At 46.7% G+C, this 19,560-nt stretch overlaps 1 protein-coding gene and 2 long non-coding RNA genes across 4 annotated transcripts in view; 1 reads left to right on the forward strand and 2 right to left on the reverse strand.

The window, feature by feature from the left end:
- The window catches only part of LOC116285671 (uncharacterized), a 99,359-nt gene extending 86,298 nt beyond the window's left edge, over positions 1–13,061 (reverse strand). Inside the window, exon 1 of one of the 2 annotated variants that reach the window (XR_012064578.1) lies at positions 12,557–13,061. This is a non-coding gene — a long non-coding RNA (uncharacterized lncRNA). Of the gene's footprint in view, positions 1–12,476 lie in introns of both variants that reach the window. The other variant, XR_012064579.1, reaches the window with a different exon arrangement.
- The window catches only part of CSMD1 (CUB and Sushi multiple domains 1), a 1,700,362-nt gene that overhangs the window by 1,219,289 nt on the left and 461,513 nt on the right, over positions 1–19,560 (forward strand). The window lies entirely within an intron of this gene.
- On the reverse strand, positions 11,405–12,406 carry LOC140689535 (uncharacterized). The gene is made up of 2 exons (XR_012064580.1): positions 12,083–12,406; positions 11,405–11,942 (listed from the first exon to the last, which is right to left on the reverse strand). It is a non-coding gene; the product is annotated as an uncharacterized lncRNA (long non-coding RNA).

Here is a 19,560-nt window from a genome sequence, read left to right on the forward strand (position 1 = left end):
TGTAAGTAGTGGTTGTTGGGTGACCTTCTAGGGACACGCAGTCCATCAGGGCTGGAATCTGCCTATGTTAGGGAGACAGAGTCTGTTTAAATCAGAGTGGTCAAGGGAGGACCGCGGCATGCATGTGTGGGTATGTGACCAGTCTCAGCTCTGGCAAGAGAGAAGCTGTGCTCCCAGGGACCGTGCTGGTGTGTTAGGTGTGTTCTGACACACTGCGTGCTCCAGTGGGCCCCTCTTGGTTTGGCATCTGCACAGCTCTCTGGAAAGGTCCTTGACCCAATTCACCACAAAGCAATTCTGCAGACACCCGCTGGGTGTCCTACGCGTTAACTCCGTCCTGACAGTACCCACCTGGAGACAGCATTGGAGTCCACAGGTTAAGGGCTCAGTCCTACAGGACTGCCTCTTGCTTCAGACGCCAATCACAAGTCCAGGCTGTCACCTGTACCTCTGACCAACTGGTTATAAATCAGAGGTTTGATTAAGTTGCTAGAGTGGCTCATAGAGCTCAGGAACATTGTACTTCTGAGATCATTGGTTTATCGTAAAAGGATGTAGCTCGGAAACAGCCAGATGGACGTGAGGTGTAGGACAAAGTATGAGGAAAGGGTAGGGAGCCTCCATTCCCCCTCCAGGTTCACTACTCTTCCCAACCTCCACGTGCTCAGCCACCCAGAACCTCCCTGAGCCGTCCTCCTGGGTTTCTAATGGAGGCCTCATTACAAACACGACTGATTACATCGTTGCGCACTGGGGATAGAGCCAGCCTCTAACCCCTCTCCCCCACCCCTGGAGGTCAAGGGGTGGGACTAAAAGTGTCAGCCCTCTCATCACATGGTTGGTTCTCCTTGTAACCAATCCACAACCTCTGCTGAGGCCCACAAGTCACCTCATTCACATTAAAAAAGAAAAAGAAAGAAAGATACCTTCCTGGTCTCATCACTTTGGAAATCCCAAGGCTCTGGGTGGCTATGAGCCGGGAACCGATAACCCTATGGGTAAGAAATACACTCTACTCATACCAATGACCAAATACGTATTAAAATTCAAAGTATGACCCTTTCCCGCGTCTCTGCATTTAGGAGGTTCTCGGTGCGGTCCTGCTCCCTGGGCCCTGCCAGCCCTCTCTCGGAGAAGACTATCCCTGCCCTCGGGGCGACGCAGTCAGCCACCCCTCCATCCCGTGAGGTCTAACTGTCCAGCATCTCGGCGCCATGGAGAGCACCCTCCCCGTCCTGCAATGCTGAGAGGGGAGTATTCTCACTGTCTCGCTACAAGACGCAGGGTCCCTGTGCCCCAGATCTTTAACTGGACCAGGGAGTAAGTCCTGAATGTTGTGAGGACAGGCTGCCCAACTCCTATAAAAACCAGTTTGGAGAAACCATACTTTGGACAGCTGTTTAAAGACACAGCTTCCCTTAGTCTCCACGGCCATTCTAGGTGCTCTCCCTGCATCAGGCAGAGCGCTCAGCCACCACTGCCTGCTCTCCTGCAGGTCTCCGGGGCAAAGCTGCACTGGAACACGTGCTCCCAGCTTTCCCTCAGAACCACAAGCAGCACCTCGTGAAATCATCACAGCATCTGCTCCAGGGATGTTGTTAGAAACATCATCCAATGTATTAATTCCCACTTGGGCAATTTATTTCCAGCTTAGCTCAGAAAAAATGAGGTTTCCAAAAGAACTGTTTCTCCCTGTGGAGAACAAACACCCTGCCATGCGTCCACACAACAGGTGTTCCTAGCCCCGCGAAGTGGCAGGCACGGCCAGCAGTGATTGGAAGCTGGAACCAAGTGCCTGTTTTTGTGAAGGATAGATTTAGGCGGGGATGTTGACAACAAACAAGGAAACAAATCCTAGACAGGCATCATTTCAGAGAGAGAATAAAGCCTTTAAGGAAAGGGAACCAAACAGGGCGCTGGAGTGACGGTGGTGATTTAGATAGGACTTGGGGACGAGCAAGCAGGGAGGTGACGTTCAAGCTGAGAGCACCTGCTGTCCGCAGCAGCAGAGCTGGCTCGAGAGCATCCCAGCATGAGAACAAACACAGAGGCATTAGGTCTAATACGAGCCTGGACCATCTGAAAAGCAGAGATGAGGACGGAAAAGTTAACAGGGACCAGGTGCTGCAGGGCTTCAAGACCACAGTAAGGGGTTTGGAAATTATTCCAGGAGAATGACAGCCACTGGGGAAAGGCCTGCAGGGGCTGAGGAAGGAGTAGAGGCCGCTTCCTTGGTCCCGATGGTTTGGATTAAGACCTCAGGTAGGAGGGAAGCGGAACACCTGTGCTGCAGTTAGGCCTCGGAGCCCAGTGGATGTGCCGTTACGTCGGGTGAAGGGTCATGAGACAGGGCACCTGAGGACATGTGGGAGTCCTCTGAAGACGAAAGGTCTCCAACGTTAGCAAGCTGGGTGGGGCCGTCGGAAGGGAGAGACGGAGCAGGAGCGCATGGTGGGCGCCCCGTACTGAGTGCTGAGCTCGCCGCCCTTGCAGAAGCCAGGGTGCCAGCAGGGGCGTGTTAGGAGGGGTCAGCCCCCTCCTGAGAGCAGCAGGATGAAGAGAACGGGGTTTGGCCACCGGAGCTGCACTCAGGGGCCAGTGAGAGCCGTTCCAGCCAGCGTCGTGGGATGAGAGCTCCGTGGAATGGATGGAGGAGAGAATGGGGAGGGAAGGGAAGACGAGAGGACTTCCTCGAAAGTCTTTCACAGAAGGGGTGTTGAAAGACAGAGATAGCATGAGGGCACCTGGGGAGCAGAGTTTTCACTGGGAATTCTTAAAGCACATCCCCCCGTGGCTGGGATGATCGGGCCAGTGGCCACGTTTCTCTTCCTGAGTGGATGGATGTGGAACCCGGGGGCAAACGTCCGGTTTAATCAGACACGTTTAAAGGGCTGTGCCCCTTATGTATTTCTCCCAAACTACAGCATCTGACTGGTTTTCTTTAATCCTTGGATCTTGTATTTTATTTGTATTTTGCTATCTAGTTATACAGGTATTTTCTGTGCTTTCACTTCATTCCTTTAACATTTAATAGTTCTAAGAAGATAAGCCATTAACCACTGGGAAACCAGGGGCAGAAGTTCTGCTTCATGACGGCTGCAGACACTGGAAGGAAGTGAACGGGGAGTCCCCTTCCAAGTGCCCGCTGCCGCACCATGTAAGCCACGCCCGTTTTAAATCAAGTCCATTCAGGTATTACTTTATTTCCTTTGACTTTCCGGAAGCAGTGAGGGAGGCAGGTTTGTGTCTCTCGCTGTCCTTGAGTGCCCATTACGTGTTTTGGCGATGAGAACATTTGCACTTAGGGCTTCCAGACACAGTTCCCGGCGATGACGTCTTGCTGGAGGGCTCAAACAGAACTCCCGGAGGGTTTAAAGGTGGGTGTAGTTTATCAGCAAAGAATCACCATTTTGCTTATTCCTAGAAACATCTAACTCCAAAACGAGGCAATACATTTTAGATACGCCTCGTTTTAATCACAAGTTATCAGAAGTATAACCAATAGTTCATAACTCATAATACGGCCTTAACCAGCAGAACACGTGTGAAATGCGAGCACCTTTATTTGAAATGTTAATGAAAACATACCATTTCTTCTTCTGACTACAAAGCCCTGGGGCTCTTTGCCGGGGTCTTCAGCCTGGTGCGGCTCAGCCCCCTGTGGAGGGGACGGGGTAATCCCCCCGCCCTCTTCCCTCTGCGAGGACAGGTGACATCTGGATACAGGAGCTGGGTGCCTCGCTCTCCTCCCGCTGTGGGATCTGCCTTCCTGTGGTGAGTGTGTCTTCTTTGCCCTTTGCTGCACAGCCCAAGGGTCCCGCCCCGTATGGGGAGTCCTGCGGGTGCCCAGCTGTGCCAGAGGTGGCGTGAGAAGGTGTCTGTGTCATGACAGTACCGACCTCACCCAAGTCCCAGTGAAAAGTGCCAAAGGGGATGGTATTAAAGGTGTGTTCTCAATTCAGTGGACCCGACGTCTCTTTTCATCTCCTTCCGACTGGGGCAGACAAGACGGGTTTATTTATAGATCCTCAGGCCTCAGCGCTCCCCACTTTTGGGTGAAGTTTGGGGCTACAGAGTGAGTTCCTTAGGGTTACGCTCTCACACCTAGGACCAGCGTCCACATCTCCTCTAGCTCACGCGCCCCTTCGAGTGGAGCGTCCGGTGGCTCTTGAGTAGGGCTCCAAGCACACGACTCGTATGCTTTACATAATTTCATACCTAGCGATCAGAGGCTCAGCAGGTTTGACTGTTAACAACTTGGTTTGAGACTTAGACTGAACGTGATGTGTTAAAGTAATTAAAAGCACTACCATGAGTGTGCGCAGTCATGGGAAGTGTTTCAGCTTTCAGTTTTGTCTAACAGCCATGAACAAACAAACCATTCATGAGGATAGTACTACAAGCAAGAAAACACTTTTACAGACCTTGGACAGGATCTAAAGCTTCAGCTACATTACAGCTCATAAGAAGTGTTCAGATGAGGCTGGCTGTAAGCGATAAGCTACCACAGATGGCGGTCCACGAGCATGTCCGTCTGACGACTCCCTCAGGCTGCACGGTCGTGTCCAAGACCTCACCGTCATGCCTCGCCCAGCCGCTCCCCTCCCCTCGCTGCTCTGTCTCTGGATGTTCTCTGCCTGGGAGACTCAGATAGAGAATTCCAGGTGGGGCGGTTCAGAGAGGGCACAAGCACCAGTGAGGAAAAGGGGCGATGATTTCTCAGCCTGTCCACAGTGTGCAGGAACGGGAGTGGAAGAGGAGCTCGGTCCCCGCCCCAGGGTGCGCAACGCGCTACACGTGGTTTCCTCAGACCTTCGTGCAGGGGTATCTTCTCCATTCGACACAGAGAAAACCCAAAATCACCTCTGTAAGCATCCCCACCAATGGTGCCTCTTCCAATGTAACCAGGTCACTTTTACCCACTCCTTAGAAGAGGAACAGAAATTGAAATGTTGGCTAGGTAAAACACGAGCTCATTTTGTGTTAGCTTGGTTTATTAAAACAAACAAACCAGCAAACAAAACCACAACAGAAAAGGAAACTACCGCCAGGAGAATGTGTGACCAGTGTGCGAATTCCTTCAGAATGTCCGCATCTACAAGTCTCTGCAGTCTGTTTATCGAGCGAGACCTTTAAGTGGAGCCTGCGGTGTTGCTTCTACCGCTGCTGCCCAGCTTTGAGCCGACTCAGCAGCTGTTCACTATCCCAGGTTCCCTTTTTCATGTTTTATCACGTTTGGCCGGGACACAAAGGACGATACGTGTCCGAGCTTAATTCTTCACCGACTGCAGAAGAGATGAGATCAGAGAGGAAGGATGTAAAGGCAGTAATAATCCATGCCTCCTAAAACTGTGCTCAGGCACTTCAGTGAGGAGGCGTTCTGCTGGGGCCAGTGCGGGAGCACCTTTTCCCCTCCTGACGCTCTGTGTGCTTCCACTCCTTTAGTTTTCTAGCATGCGACCTTTGATAGCTCTCTGGGCACAGATAGAGATTTGGCACAAACTGACAAGCCAATTCTAAAATTTACATGGAAATAGAGAAAGCTAAGTACAGAGAAGAGCAGCTCTGAAGAGGGAAGCTCAAGGCCCTCCACCACCGGCCATCAGGCCTTTTGCAGTAAGTGTTTAAAAAGGAGGGGCTGATCCAAGGACAGACGCCGCTCTCCACAGTTACAAGACCCTTTGCAATTCCAGAGAGGCTGCAGATCTAAAAGTAAAAAGAAATTTTCTAGAGCCACACACTGGTGAACATCTTCATGACCTCTGAGTAGGCAAAGGTTTTTCAAACATAAGAAGCATTAACGAGAAAAGGAAAAAACAAACCAGTCTGGGTCATATTAAATTTGACACATTCTATTCATAAAAGACACGACCATCCAGAGTGAAAGATGATGAGCATTGACACGTCCAGTTGAAAGACGCGCTTGCAGGGTGCACAAGGAAGCTTCTCGAAAAGACAGAAACCCACAGGGAAAGAAGAGCCATCAGCTTAAACTGACGCTTCTCAGAGAAGGCTAACAGAAGAGCCAATCCAATAAATATGAAAAGGTGCCCAGCTTTATCAGTCAAAGAAATGCAAATGAAACCTCCGTCAGGAGGCACCACTGTACCTGGACCAGAAGGGCCTACATGAAGATGGAACACACCAAGTATCGTTGAGGCTGGAGCAAGTGGACCCCTGCCCCGCCCACCGCTGTCAGGAGGGTGTTTTGTCAAACTGCTAGACTGGAATGCATTCACACTCTGACCCCACACCACTCCCAGGCATGTCCATTCTAGCACATTCCTGTGTCTAAGACATGTGCTAGAATGTGCAGAATGACACCATTCGCAACCATCGTAAGCTAGAAATTACATAAATGCCCATCAGCAGACAAGACATAAATTGCAGCCTAGTCACAAAACAGAACATCTCACAGTGATGGCAGCGAGCACAATGGAAGTGCTCACCACACCTGGAGGGAGGCCACAGCCTTGAAAGCAGCCAGAAATAAAAGTAAGACAAAACTGATGTTTCCAGTCACACCACGTGCTAAACAGGCACCATTAACGGATGCAGTTAGAATGCAGGAGCTTGGTTACTCCTGAGCGGGGGTTTAAGATTTGAAGTAGAGCTCAGAAGGGTCTCCTGGGGGAAGACATTCTGTTACTTGACCCTGAGCTGAAGTTTCACAGATTTTCAATTTGTGAAAATTCTGAACTCTAAGCATATGGCAGGCACACGTTTCTATAGGCATATTTTATTTTCCTGAAAACATCTGAAGTTCACTGACGAAAGTGTCTCTGACTCTTCTCTGTAAGAAATTCTCAACCTTCTTAATATAGCTAATAAGGAATTAAAACTAATAAAGCAGCATGGTTGAAACTCAGCCCTCAGTCACAGTGCTGGGTTCAAATCCGGGAAATGCAACTTACCAGATAAGTACCTTAGAGCAATTTAAGTAACCACTCTTAATTTATTTGTTTTTAAGATGAGAAAAATGATTTCCAACCTCATAGTTTTTTTATGAGCACAGTGGATAACGCAAGATGCAGTTTCCTAAATGCTTATCAGTAGACTTGAGACATCCCAGGTACTAACACACCATAGTTTTGCATGAGCTGTATTCAGATACAAATATACGTACGTGGCATTTCTGTATGTACTTCTATAAATTTGTATTTATATGTATATAATCATTTCCAACTCTGTTCTAATTGGATCCTGGGGATACATGTGCCTTTTAACCACTATAGCACATTGAACCAATGCCTTCAAGAAACAGTCTCCAAAAACCCCAATTCATCGATTATCACGATCATTTATTCACACAAACTTTCATCAGTCAAGTACCATACATTGTGGTGAGGTTGAGCTCTCTTACAGCTTGGAAATGATCAGCTACTGCTGGAGAGTAAGGAGCCGGTTGGGAGACATGCCAGGATCTGAGTTTCAGAAATGCCAGCAAAGTGTGCATCCAGGGAAAGAAGAAAACTAGGTTTCCAGCTGGGGCAGTGGGGGCATTCGCTATTGGTGGCACCCGTGTCTTGGGGAAAACAGTGGATTATAGTTGTCCGGGAAAGCGTGTGACGCCAGCGCCCACAGATGAAGCTTACATTAATACATCAAATGGAACTTGCCCTCAGAATATCCTAAAGAAGTCTAACAGCTGTGTGCAGTTCCCACGAGTCTACCATGTTCCTAAAGGGAAGAGTTTCGCGGCCTGTGGCTGACAGGAGCGCCGAGTTCCCTAGGAAGTGCACAGGCAGGAGAGATGCAGGTACCTCATGGGAGACTGTTTATTTTATAGTGTTCACAGAAAATCCTGGAAAGCCATTAGAGTCAGACAGGTGTGTGAGTTATGGAACCAATCTGACCTTTCCAGGGGTTTGTCCATATTTATTGGCACACTTAGTGACATTTATATTGTTAAATGAAAATACGAAAGCTCGAAGCTGCCAATGGAATCGTTTTAAGGACAATATCCGATCACTGGATGCTATAAATTATTTGAACAAAGCTCAAGCACAAATTTCTACAGGCCTCCAAGATGAAAATCAATTCCTGGTCCCCTCTAGCTGGTCCGCTCTCTTGTGGGATGAGGGGAGGAAGGGCTGCCCCTCGCCCAGCACCTGCAGCTGCTCTAAGGAACCTGCAAGCCCCTGCTGTTCAGTCCATCTACTAATCGTTTATTTTCCTTTCTTATTTTCCATTCTCTATTCTTTGTCCCTTTTTCTTTCCCAAATTCATAGAAATATGTATGAGTTCATGAATTTACATGCACACACCAACACACATCCCTGTACACACAACCTGAAATAAAGCCTCTTTATGGCTGAACCTGATTTTCTGAAATAATCAGCCACAGGATAGAAGTATTTCCAACCTGGCCAAAGTCTCCATGGATGGAACAATGTGCTCGTTTGCCAGAGTTTTTCTAAATATGAATGAAGCTTGTTGCTTCTCTATGAATCAGTATCAAAGTTATAAGATGCCATTTACTGAGGTCACAACAGGATGAAATAATGATTCTATTTTTTTAAACACCCAAACTATCATAATCATTTGTTCTTCTACTCAGTGTGACAGCAGTGACTTCAACTATCAGCTGTTCAACAAGCCTTGTCCTTACGGGGCCAGACAGTAAATATTTCAGGTTTGGGGGCCACACCATTGCATCATAACGACTCCCCTCTGCTGTTGAGGTGTGAACAGCGTGTTCACGATCGAGTGTGTTCCGGTAACACCTGTTCATCAAGCCAGTGGGGTCCGAGCTGGCCCACCGCTGCAGTCTCCTGACTCTGGAGATCCGGCTTCTCGTGGCTGCTACTGCTAAGCAAGAAGGGACCACCTCACACTCTTGCTCCACCCTTCACCTGGAGCCTCGTTAAGAAGCTACCACCAGCCCTCTTCTCCAGTGGCAGCTGCGGTTTAGAAAGGTGCAGAGATGTTGCCAAGATCACAGACATGCAAAGTAGAACTGAGTTTTGAAGTGAGTTCTGACTCCACACTTCCTGCCCTCAGTGGGTGCAACCAGCTACTGACAAGTCTCACTGTGCCCTGAGTAAGCAGAACAGCCGGCAGTGCGGGTCACAGGCCTCTTCTCAGCGTCCTGCCTGACTCTGGAGGCACTGCAATATCCCCCAGGAGATCAAGCCCGAGGAAGAGCACATCACTGACCCTCAGAGAAGCACAGGATGTTCGCGAACACAATGGTCACAGGAACCTCTTAACATCTGTGCTATAGTGCGCTTACCTCCCTTTAAGTCAGTTCCACTCAGGCTGAGTATCCAAATCTGAAGATGAGCATTTTACCCAAACGATGCTGAGAGGGTAAAGTCAACGGCATTCGTCGAGAACCTTCCAGCCCCTCCAAGTGTCCAAGCTCCCAGAGGTGGCATCATCAGTAAGGGAGAGCTGCCGCTGGGGCCCACTGTCCTCTCCCGGCAGAGTGGCACCGAGCCACCCGGGAGACCACAGCAGCGCGCCCGCCCTCCTCCGCCAGGGGACCCATCCCTGAGAAGGTTTAGGGATAAGCATGGACAAGAAAGCAACAGTTCTTTCTCCATGTCCCCAAGGACATGACAGCTTCTACTTTGAAGCGCATGCCTGTTAGCTAAGGCAGCCACAGAACCGGCGCTGGTCTGGCTCTCACCTGTGCCCCTCCCCCCTCCCGGCGCACATCCGAATCACCTGGTGCCGTTTTACAAACAATGACGCCCTCCTAAACCAGTTAGATCAGAATCTCTGAGGGCTGGTGGAGGAATTTTTTTAAGCTCTCCAAGGTAACTAACAGGAACAGAGAGTTAACCACGTCGTTTCAGACCCACAGTTAAGATGCCTTATCTCTGCAGCTGAGGAATGCAGTCTGTAGATTTTGGAGGAAATTGTTTTGGTCCAGGGATCAGAGGACCAGCGTTGTCACAGGTCAGTGGATTAGTGTCTGGGCTAGTAGGAGAGGCGCTTTGCTTCTATGTGCCTCAGTCTCTTCGTGTGCAAAGAAGAGATGAGAAAGGGAAGGTCTTTGTGCTTCTATGTGGGGTCAGTGACATCAGGAGAAGCCATTTGACAAAAAATATGAAAATAGTGCTCTGAATGCTAGAATATATTTAAAAAAACAAAGTGCTTGTCAAGGTTCTTATGTTTACCTAAGAAGCCTTACTTCTGGCAGGACAAGTGAGAGTACATAAGACACTGGACAATAAGATAGTTATTATTTTGCTATAATGTACAATTAAAAACATGTGGTATTTGTCCTCATGGGGTCACATGGGTAAATAACATTATTTGTATAAAGCATTTGCCACATGGTAAACATTTTATCCTACCTAACCTGAAAACCTTCAAAGCGTGAAGATTCACTGAAATGTGCTGTCAGCTGCGTACACCTGAGAGCCAGGTCCTTGTTAACAGGGCCTGACAACCTCATCTTCAAGGCAGGGATTCACATCCAAATTCAAAGGCTGGTGATTGGTCAGACGGGTGAACTGTCAACAAGCTTGATAGAGAAGCCTATTCCGTTGCATAAGGAAACCTTTTTTTTTTTTTAACCTTAATGCAAAGTTCATGTGCAAAATGCATAATTGAAAAGGAGCCTCACTTAGGAGATGATTATCAGTGAGATCAAGTAAACCACGTGTCTGCTCACTCCCCTGCTGACCTTGCCACCACTCTTGTATCAAGAGCCCAGCTGGAGAGAACCGAGCTAATAATGGCCCAGCTGCACAGCCTAACAAGATCTCTGTGATACAAGCAAGGTCAAATGCTCAATCCTGCAGCGTTTTAATCTCTTTGTGCAGAGGGAGAGGGAGAGGGACCCTACTGCTGGCTGGAGAGGGTATCAAGTTCCAGCCTACAGAGTGGGGAGCAGAACTTTGCAAGGTGAGGTGAATGGCAGCTGAGAAAGATTATTCTAGAAATAATGCCTATGTTTGTAAGTGCATATTATTTCCATATGTTTCAACATAAATGGTTTCTAACACATAATTAAAAGCATGTCTTTACACCACTTAAAATCTATGCCATTGATTGCATCCTTCTTGAACGTTCTATCCCTTATGAACAAAAGGTCTTATAAACCCATACAACTGCCAGACTTAATGTAATTCCATAAAACAATTTTAGAAAGTGCTTAATATATCAACTCTACATTTTATCTGCCAATTTATTCGACTCTGCAAGTTAGAAGTTTGACTTCTAATAACTCAAAAGACAAAAATTAAGGTCCTGAGAATAAATGTAGATGGACGCTAAAGTTGCAGATTTCTTCAAGACTGGTTTCTCAACCACTACCAAAATGAAAAACCACCACCAGCAGTAATTCAGTTGGATACATTTAAGGAGTTTCTTAAATACCGATTGTATAGAAAGCCATTGTCCTTAACTTTACAGGTTTTAAAAAAAGATAACCTGCCCAGTTTTATGCTATTAAAAGTATTAGATTTTTATTTTGATTAAAAATAGCATATTTTAGAATGTAGCGTTCAATGTTATGCTAATCTCAATGACATAAAAAATGCACATTTAGACTATGAATCCACACAACGGAAAGTCTGATAGGCACTGATACTGCTTCTGACGCAGAGCTGCCACCTGCAAAAGGAGTCTGGCTTCCCACGAACGCTCCGGCGGGCAGGCTGTGGAACACCGTCCCACTACACAAGGCAGCAGCATTTTAAGCACATGAAGAGCATCAGTAAAGGCGCGGACACTAGATGGATGTGGATGGTCTTTGGCTGTGAAATCTTAACGCTCGTTAAGTGAAAGCTCAAAGGTCACAGGCACAGAAATTCCAAAGAATCTTTACGAGTCACTAAATCATTGTCGCTTTTGAGCGGCACGGTTTCGGGGTGAACTCCGTCACTCCATCACCGGCTTTTGGAGCTTACTGTTGGATACAAGGGCCACACTCTCTTTGGTGGCGTTTTGGCAACTAGAACATCAGGCTCCCCAAGAACGAAACGCTGTTCATAAAAGATACGTGCGTGACGTTGTTACCGATCCAATTTGCCAAGAAACCAGTATACTAGTCGTTAAACCTAATCCACTTGGGGCAATTGTGCCTGTTAATTCACAAGACCACCCCCCGCGCCCGCGCGCTTACTGTCGGCCGACGCTTCGCTAGACGGTGGAAAACAAGCAACGCGCACCAGCCACCTGGGCGCCCGGAGCCCCGTGACCCCAGCTGAGGGAGAAGCGCTTCGAAGGCGGTTACTGTCGGCGCGGCCGCGGGCCCACGGGAGAACGGTTCTGGCAGCTAATGAGCAAAAGCCATGGGGGTCTCCGGACACCCGGGGTGGGCGCTGCGCGGGGGCAGGTGCTCCAGGCCGCGGAAGATCGCGCCCGCACGGAGGTTTCAGGGGTCTCCGGTCACTGGGACCAGGGAGAGGAGCGGCGGACAGACTCAGCCACCCCCCCCCACCGTGGGGGCGGCTGGGAAACTAGGCCCAGGAGGCGCTTTGTGGGCAGAGGATGGAATTTCGCCCCAGGGTCACAACCTGACAGGCGCTGTGGTAGCTCCGCGGCCCAAACCAACCACCACAGACTGGGGCTCAAGCACAAGAAAACGTTTCCTCACAGTTCTGGAGGCTGGGGGTCCAGGACCAAGGCGTCGGCAGGGCTGGTTTCCCGCGGCCGCCAAGCGCGTGCTCCCCGGCGAACCCTCCGCAGCGCGTCTCGGGGCACACGCCCCGCCCCCCACCGGGCCGCCTCTTATAGGAGCCCCGTCCTACCAGGCTGGGCCCGCCCCTCCGCCGCTCCTTAAAGGCGCCGCTCCGAATCCCGCCGGTCGGGGCCGGGACCTCCACGTGCGGCTGTCGAGGGCACGCGATTCGACCCAGCACGGGGACCGTTTCGGCCGTTAAGCCAATGGGGATGTCAGGAATATGACTTCGGCTGTTGTGTGAAGGGTGGCGCGGACAGAATTAAGACGGCGAGCCATTTAGGAGAAAGCGGACGCCCCCTTCCTGCCCACCGGAGGGGAGGGCCAATCACGCAAACCCCGCTGCGCTCCACCCTCCGGATGGCACGCCCGCAGCCGCGCTCAGAGCCTGCCCGGGAGCTGGGTGGACTTGAGTAAAGGGGAAGATACACGAGACGCTTAACATAATGGGCTTTCTTCCTCTTTCTTCTTCTTTTTTTTTTTTTTTTTGTTTTTCCATTTAACATAGTGTCCTAGGCGGGAGGCGGAGGTACGACACCTTCCTGCAGGTCCAAACTGAGGCCGGGTTACTGCAGCGCTGACCACTCTAGGCGTAATCTGAGCCCCGCAGTCTCCTACCCCCACCCAGGGGCGCCCAGGAAAGTCCCCAGTGGCGGGGACATTTGCCTCCTGCACTGGGAAACCTGGGGGAGGTGGTTCATTTTTAATGCACCACAGAAATAGAAACTACGTCAGAAGACATTTCTGATGGGCCCATCCTAGATGGGATTCAGCTGAAGCAGCCGTGAGTTCTGAGAACCCGTGTGGATTGCGTCTCCGCCTCTGAACGTGTACACCGCCCACAGAACGCTGGGGTTGCGGGGCTGGCCCAGAGTAGAGAGCCCTGTTCTCCCTGGCCAGACAGGGCTGGGTGTGAACGTCTGCATCCTGGCCCCATCGTTTCGTTATTAACTGTACTAAGACGCTTTATCCTTCTGCAAAAGAAACAACCTTTATCTCTCAAAGGATAAAATGACACCTAATTCACAAGATTTTTAAAATAAAGATTACATGAACGAAAGCATGTGGCGTACTTTCCCACCCCAGGAAAAGGAGCACAGTCCCAGTCTCAAAGGTGATTTAGTCCATTGGATCCAACCAGTGTTATGCTTAAGACACAACTAACGGTCACCTTGAACCTGTGAGAAAATCTCTGACCTCTACAGCCTTCTTGATGTTGACGAAAGTTCTGGAACGAGACGTTTCCGAACTTGTATCTGCCTGTGAATGAGATTACCCTGAAGGAAAGAAAATCTACCAACTGACTTTCAGAAGTTGACACACCCCCTTTGCCGAATCAGCAATGTATTAAGAACTAGTAGTTCAAAGAAGTATTAAAGATAGTGATCTCTTTACACACGGAAGCCCCACAGGTAAAGATTCTGGAACACTGAACCTAGGACAGAAAGCAAATTCAATTAAAATGCTACCAAATAAGGTACTGACTATTCAGTAACCAGCACAGGGGGGCCACATCATGCAGCCATGGCTGCTAAAAGGAAGAGTGTCTTCAGCCTCCCTCCTCAAGAAGATGTGGGAGGGAAGACTTCACGCTCTTTGTGTCTTAGCATTTACCTGCACGGATCATGAGAGGAAGATTTCCCCATAGCTAGTGAAGCTTAAACTTCAGGCCCCGCCATTCACATTCTAGGCTCTGGAAACTGTCCTGACAGCATGTGTGTGTTATCCTCTGATGGGGAGGTTTTGCAACAATCATGTATTTTGAATACAGCTGTAAGGCTGCTCTCTCCCGACTCCAGTTTCCCTCTGGGATCCTTCAGCATCGCTGCTGGGAGTGGAGTGGGACTTTTGGGATCAGACTGAAGGGAAGTTAAAGATCACTTACTTCAGTCTGTTTATGCAGTCGCCATCACTTCTGTCTGTAACTAAGTTATCAGTCGTCATCCTCACACATTGTGTAAGGTCCCTACATGAACACAGTGGGGGTTGGAGTGACCAGTGCAGGACCAGGGGCATGATGGACCTGAGAACATATCTAAGTACCAACTCTGAAAGGAGGTGGGCATTGGAAGAGGGAGAAAGGTTGATGTGGACAAAGCCAGATGCTAATCTGTGAAATTCACTCTATGGTAAAGTTTTCTCAAATTTGACCACGATGCTAAAAATATGACATCACTAAAATGAGTCCTCACTTTAAAACACAACCCATTCATAACAGTGATATTTATAAAACCAGTTGGAGTAAGTCTTTGATTAAGAAAAGCCCAGATGATTTTTCTAGTCTCTCTACAAAAAATACTACAAAATCACATGCTCACATGAAGAGACAATCAATCAGTACTCAGTCAGAGCTCTAGGAAACTACGTGCTACAGGTGTGTGAGGGCTAAAGTGATTAGGAATTTTGTTTTCAGATTTTTCTAATATTTCTGATAATTTTGGTATTTTTTAGCTTTTTAAATGTGAGTTGTGATTTCTTGGCTTATTCTAAAGAAAATATTCACTTTCAAAATTAATATAATATTCATAATTTTATTTCTCTTTTCTTGGTGGGCCCCCCAAATTGTACCAAAACCTAAATCAGCCTCTGAAAATTATTGTGACAGTTTGAGACCTCGTCCAGAGAATAAAGTCCTTCCATTACAAACAAAATTCAAGAATACTACAAAACGAGAGGCACACACCCTCTTCTAGCCCACTGTCCATTTTGCCCTGGGCTTTCTCACTTCTGGCAGAAACGGGATGTCACAGCGTCACAGGAGACCTACCGCTCATGGTTCTGACGGGCATACAGACCAGCAGATGTTTAAGTTTACCCAGCTGAGAGAAGACAACTTTGCGTCGCTGTGAGCCTTCAGTTAGAGAAATGCAGCTAGCTGTACAAGTTTCCTAATTTAAAGATCATAATTCTAGGACATTGTTCTCAAAAATACACACTTACCATTTTTTCCTCTTGCTGTTGGCTTGTCGCCTGCGTGGGGCTGTTTAGAGGAAAATAAATGGTCAGTGCTGAGGTTGAAGGAAGCATCCAGAGTTAATGAGGGTCTGCTTGCAAAGGCCCTGCTCTGCCCCTGCCTCCTGCCGCCGGCTCTGTGAATGACACACTTGACCGACTGGAATTACCTGGGACGTCTCCTCTTCCAGGAGGCGGTCAGAAGTACATATGGCTGTTAAACATGTAGGTGCCCGGGTTTGAATTCACTGACAATGTTTTGCTCTGTTTCTGTTAAGAAGAGTGTTAGTTTCACATCTGTCATAGGCATCCTTAAAAAAAACAAACCTGTACCGGGTTAGTTGTATTCAAATCACTGCTGTATAGATTACTTAATTTCCAATATGACGAAGAGGGCCATTAAAAAGTCAATCACAAAATGCCCATTTGGCCCGAAACCAGCTTAATAGAGGCCATTTGTGAGGTTTTTACTTGCTGAATGATGTTCGGGAGAAGTACAACCAGTGGTGGTCATAATTAAACATTCAACGGCTCACTCACTTATTGATTAAATGGAATTCATGAATCACCTAGATGTTGGCTTCATATCAAAATCACAAATGTAAAGGCATCAACAAATATTTCCTGTATATTAAGTAAATGGGTTTTAATTAAAATTATTGATTTTTTCACACTAATTGTGGCTGACCACAACACAGTTAGAATGTCTGCTGCATGAGATTTAAGTTATGGTTTGTAAAATAAAGTCATGTAGTACTTTATTAACATAGGGTCATGTTATAAATTATAACTGAGAAGGATTTATAGCCCAAGGGGAATGCCTTATTTTATATACAGAATGGAATATGGTATGATTGTGTTTATTTTAATCCCTATATTACAGTCTTATAGATGTATAGAATTTAAATCTTAGCAGACAGAAAATTAAAAAATCAATATCACTATGCCTATGGCCAATTTAGGTGTACCTGCCCTTGGGAAATACGTGTGTACCCAAAAGGACATAACACATTTAATATGTGCACATAGACTTACATTTTTAATATGCAAACATGTCTCCCTTTTAGAAATTGTCCTGATCAGTTCACAAAAATGGGAAGAACTCTGTTAAATGAAAAAATCATGAGATGTTCTACACACATGTTGATAGTGGAAGACTTTGCATGTGGTTCCTAACTTGTCCATTTACTTGTTTTTTCACATATTGACTCATTCATAATCCACTCTTCCACAAATGCTTTCTACACTCTTAAATATTCCCGCTCAAACTGTAGGGGCAGAGTAAGCCCCACACCAGGAACTCATGGGAAATGTGGAGTCTCAGATTTCACCCCAACCGCACTGAACCAGAATCAGTGGTTAAACGACGTCCGCTTCTGCTCTGTGGAGCATTCAGGTTCTGAATCCAGGGCTCAGGTCACACCTGCGGAAGGTGTGCTGTCTCAGCCTCTCGCACTGATGCATCTCATTTAATTTGAGCAGCTGGTTTGAGAAAAAGACAGAAGCAAACAACCGATGGAGCTCAGTGACTGACTGGTGACGTCTACCTAGACAGCGACAGCTAAATGCCCATCACCAGCATCGTGTCACGTGGCTTGTGCCTTTGATTTAGTCCATTGGATCCAACCAGTGTTATGCTTAAGACACAACTAAAGGTCATCTTGAAACCTGTGAGAAAGTCTCTGACCTCTACAGCCTTCTTGATGTTGACGAAAGTTCTGGAACGAGACGTTTCCGAATTTGTATCTGCCTGTGAATGAGATTACCCTGAAGGAAAGAAAATCTACCAACTGACTTTCAGAAGTTGACACACCCCCTTTGCTGAATCAGCAATGTATTAAGAACTAATAGTTCAAAGAGATATTAAAGACACTGATCTCTTTACACACAGAAGCCCCAAAGATAAGGATTCTGGAACACTGAACCTAGGACAGAAAGCAAATTCAATAAAATGCTACCAAATGAGGTAGTGAAAATTCTAGATAGTCTGGAATCTAGAGTTTTCTGGTTCTACCAAATAGAAACTAGTTCTAAAAAAACCACGAATACACAGAAGGAGAAAACAAGTAGGTGGTCTGAGAGCCTGTACGACTGATGTCATTGTGACCTCAAGTTTCAACCAAGAAAATTGTATTTGCCTATTATTTAATTAATTTTGACATTTGGTTCTCTAATAATATGACTGCTCTCTCATAAATACCGTCATCAACATCACTGGTGAAGCCTGCCTTCCATCCCAGACAGCAGTTCTAGCTGGCCACTGACCTTGAGCAATTTCATCTCTCTCTGAATCTAATTTTCCTCATTTGTCAAATGGAAGCAGTGCACTGGAATTTTTCTAAAGCACCTTTCCATGTAGCATGTGTTCATAATAGCATCACACCTACGGAGATCTTAAAGGACAGCCGATTCTTCAAGAGCAGGAGTCTGAATTTCAGAGAGGTGAGGGTTAGTAGAAGACACAGGGAGTTATCAAAACCAAGAAGCTCAGTGGGGTGGAGGGTGAAGCTCAGTGGTAGAGTGCCTACTTAGCATGCACAAGGTCCTGGGTTCAATCCCCGGTACCTCCATTTATATATATATATATATATATATAAAAAGTTTTTTTTTTTAAACAAGATGTTCAATGACGTTGAATTTCATTTCCTATGGAGACAGTGGTCACAACAAGTAGCAGTTGTAATGACCTATGCATAAGGAGAGCTCTGTGCAGGGGCAATCAAGTATAGCCAATGAACTCTAAGGAGTGTTTCCTAAATCTGAATATTGTATGAGCCTCTTTAACACAAAACATTTTTCAAAGATCCTTCTATTAATTAGTTTTTCATTCAAACTATGATCTTAAAATCATGCAAACATGAAACTAGGAATGCTTATAGCTTGTCTACAACTATAAAATATATGTAAAAATAAATGCACACAAAACTGCATATATATCTTTCATTTTAAAAGATAAACTGTTTATAAAGAACATTAATTAATATGATGAATTTTAAGTAATAGTTAATTGCCACTCTACATTGGCTGTTTTAGCACAAATCATCACCAGTAATAATATTACTGTTATTATTATTCCCATTATTACAGTAGTCTTTACCATGGCCCTAATGAAGCTGTATTAAAATTACGGGAACAATCTCTCATATGAAACACTGATATCATTTGCCCTCCTCGGCCCAGAAGTGTCATTTACAGCGTGAGTTCTCGCCCATCTGTTTCTCATCAGCCTGAGGACGTTACAGGACACTACTTGTAGCCAGGGGCTCTTCGACACAGTGCAAATAGGTGGTCGTGCCGATGACACAGTGGACGGCTACACAGGGTTACAGAATTATACAATGAAAGCACAAAATCAGAATCTAGTCACAGGAAACTAGAAGACCCCTAGGAGGGCTGTGGATCCCACTTCAGGAATGCTGTTCTCAGCATTTAAATGGTACTTACACGCAACGTATATAGAGAAACATGTGGCAATCACCTCGACACCGGACTTCTTACAGGGTAGGAGAGTTTCTACCAGTTGGGACAGAAGGGGGGCAACGCTGAGTCACCAATTCCCCCAAGCCCTCCAGCTGCAAGCTTCCAAACATGGGAAAGCTCTACCGTATGTCGGGGAAGCGACGACAGTTCAGGTAAAAAGGCCACAGAGGCGCGAGAACAAAGAATCCATCATTTAAGCAAATCCATAGCAATCAGATGTTATCAATACACGTGAAATAAATTATTTGTTGTCTATAGTCTGTTGCTTACAGTAAGAGATGTCACTAATCAAAGGTCAATGTAAGTTAAAATAAATACGACATGCCTTTAGCTAATCTGAATAATAGTATCGTAGCTTAGCCTTGTAGCTGCATTGAGCATAATGCACCAGAAAGCATTTCTGGGTCTGTGATGTCTCTAGGTTACTATAATATGCATAAATACTTTACTGAAATATGAAGATATAAAAAGCTGCATAGCTGAATGTT

Source organism: Vicugna pacos, chromosome 26 (assembly GCF_048564905.1).
Source record: "Vicugna pacos chromosome 26, VicPac4, whole genome shotgun sequence".
Lineage (NCBI taxonomy): Eukaryota > Metazoa > Chordata > Mammalia > Artiodactyla > Camelidae > Vicugna > Vicugna pacos.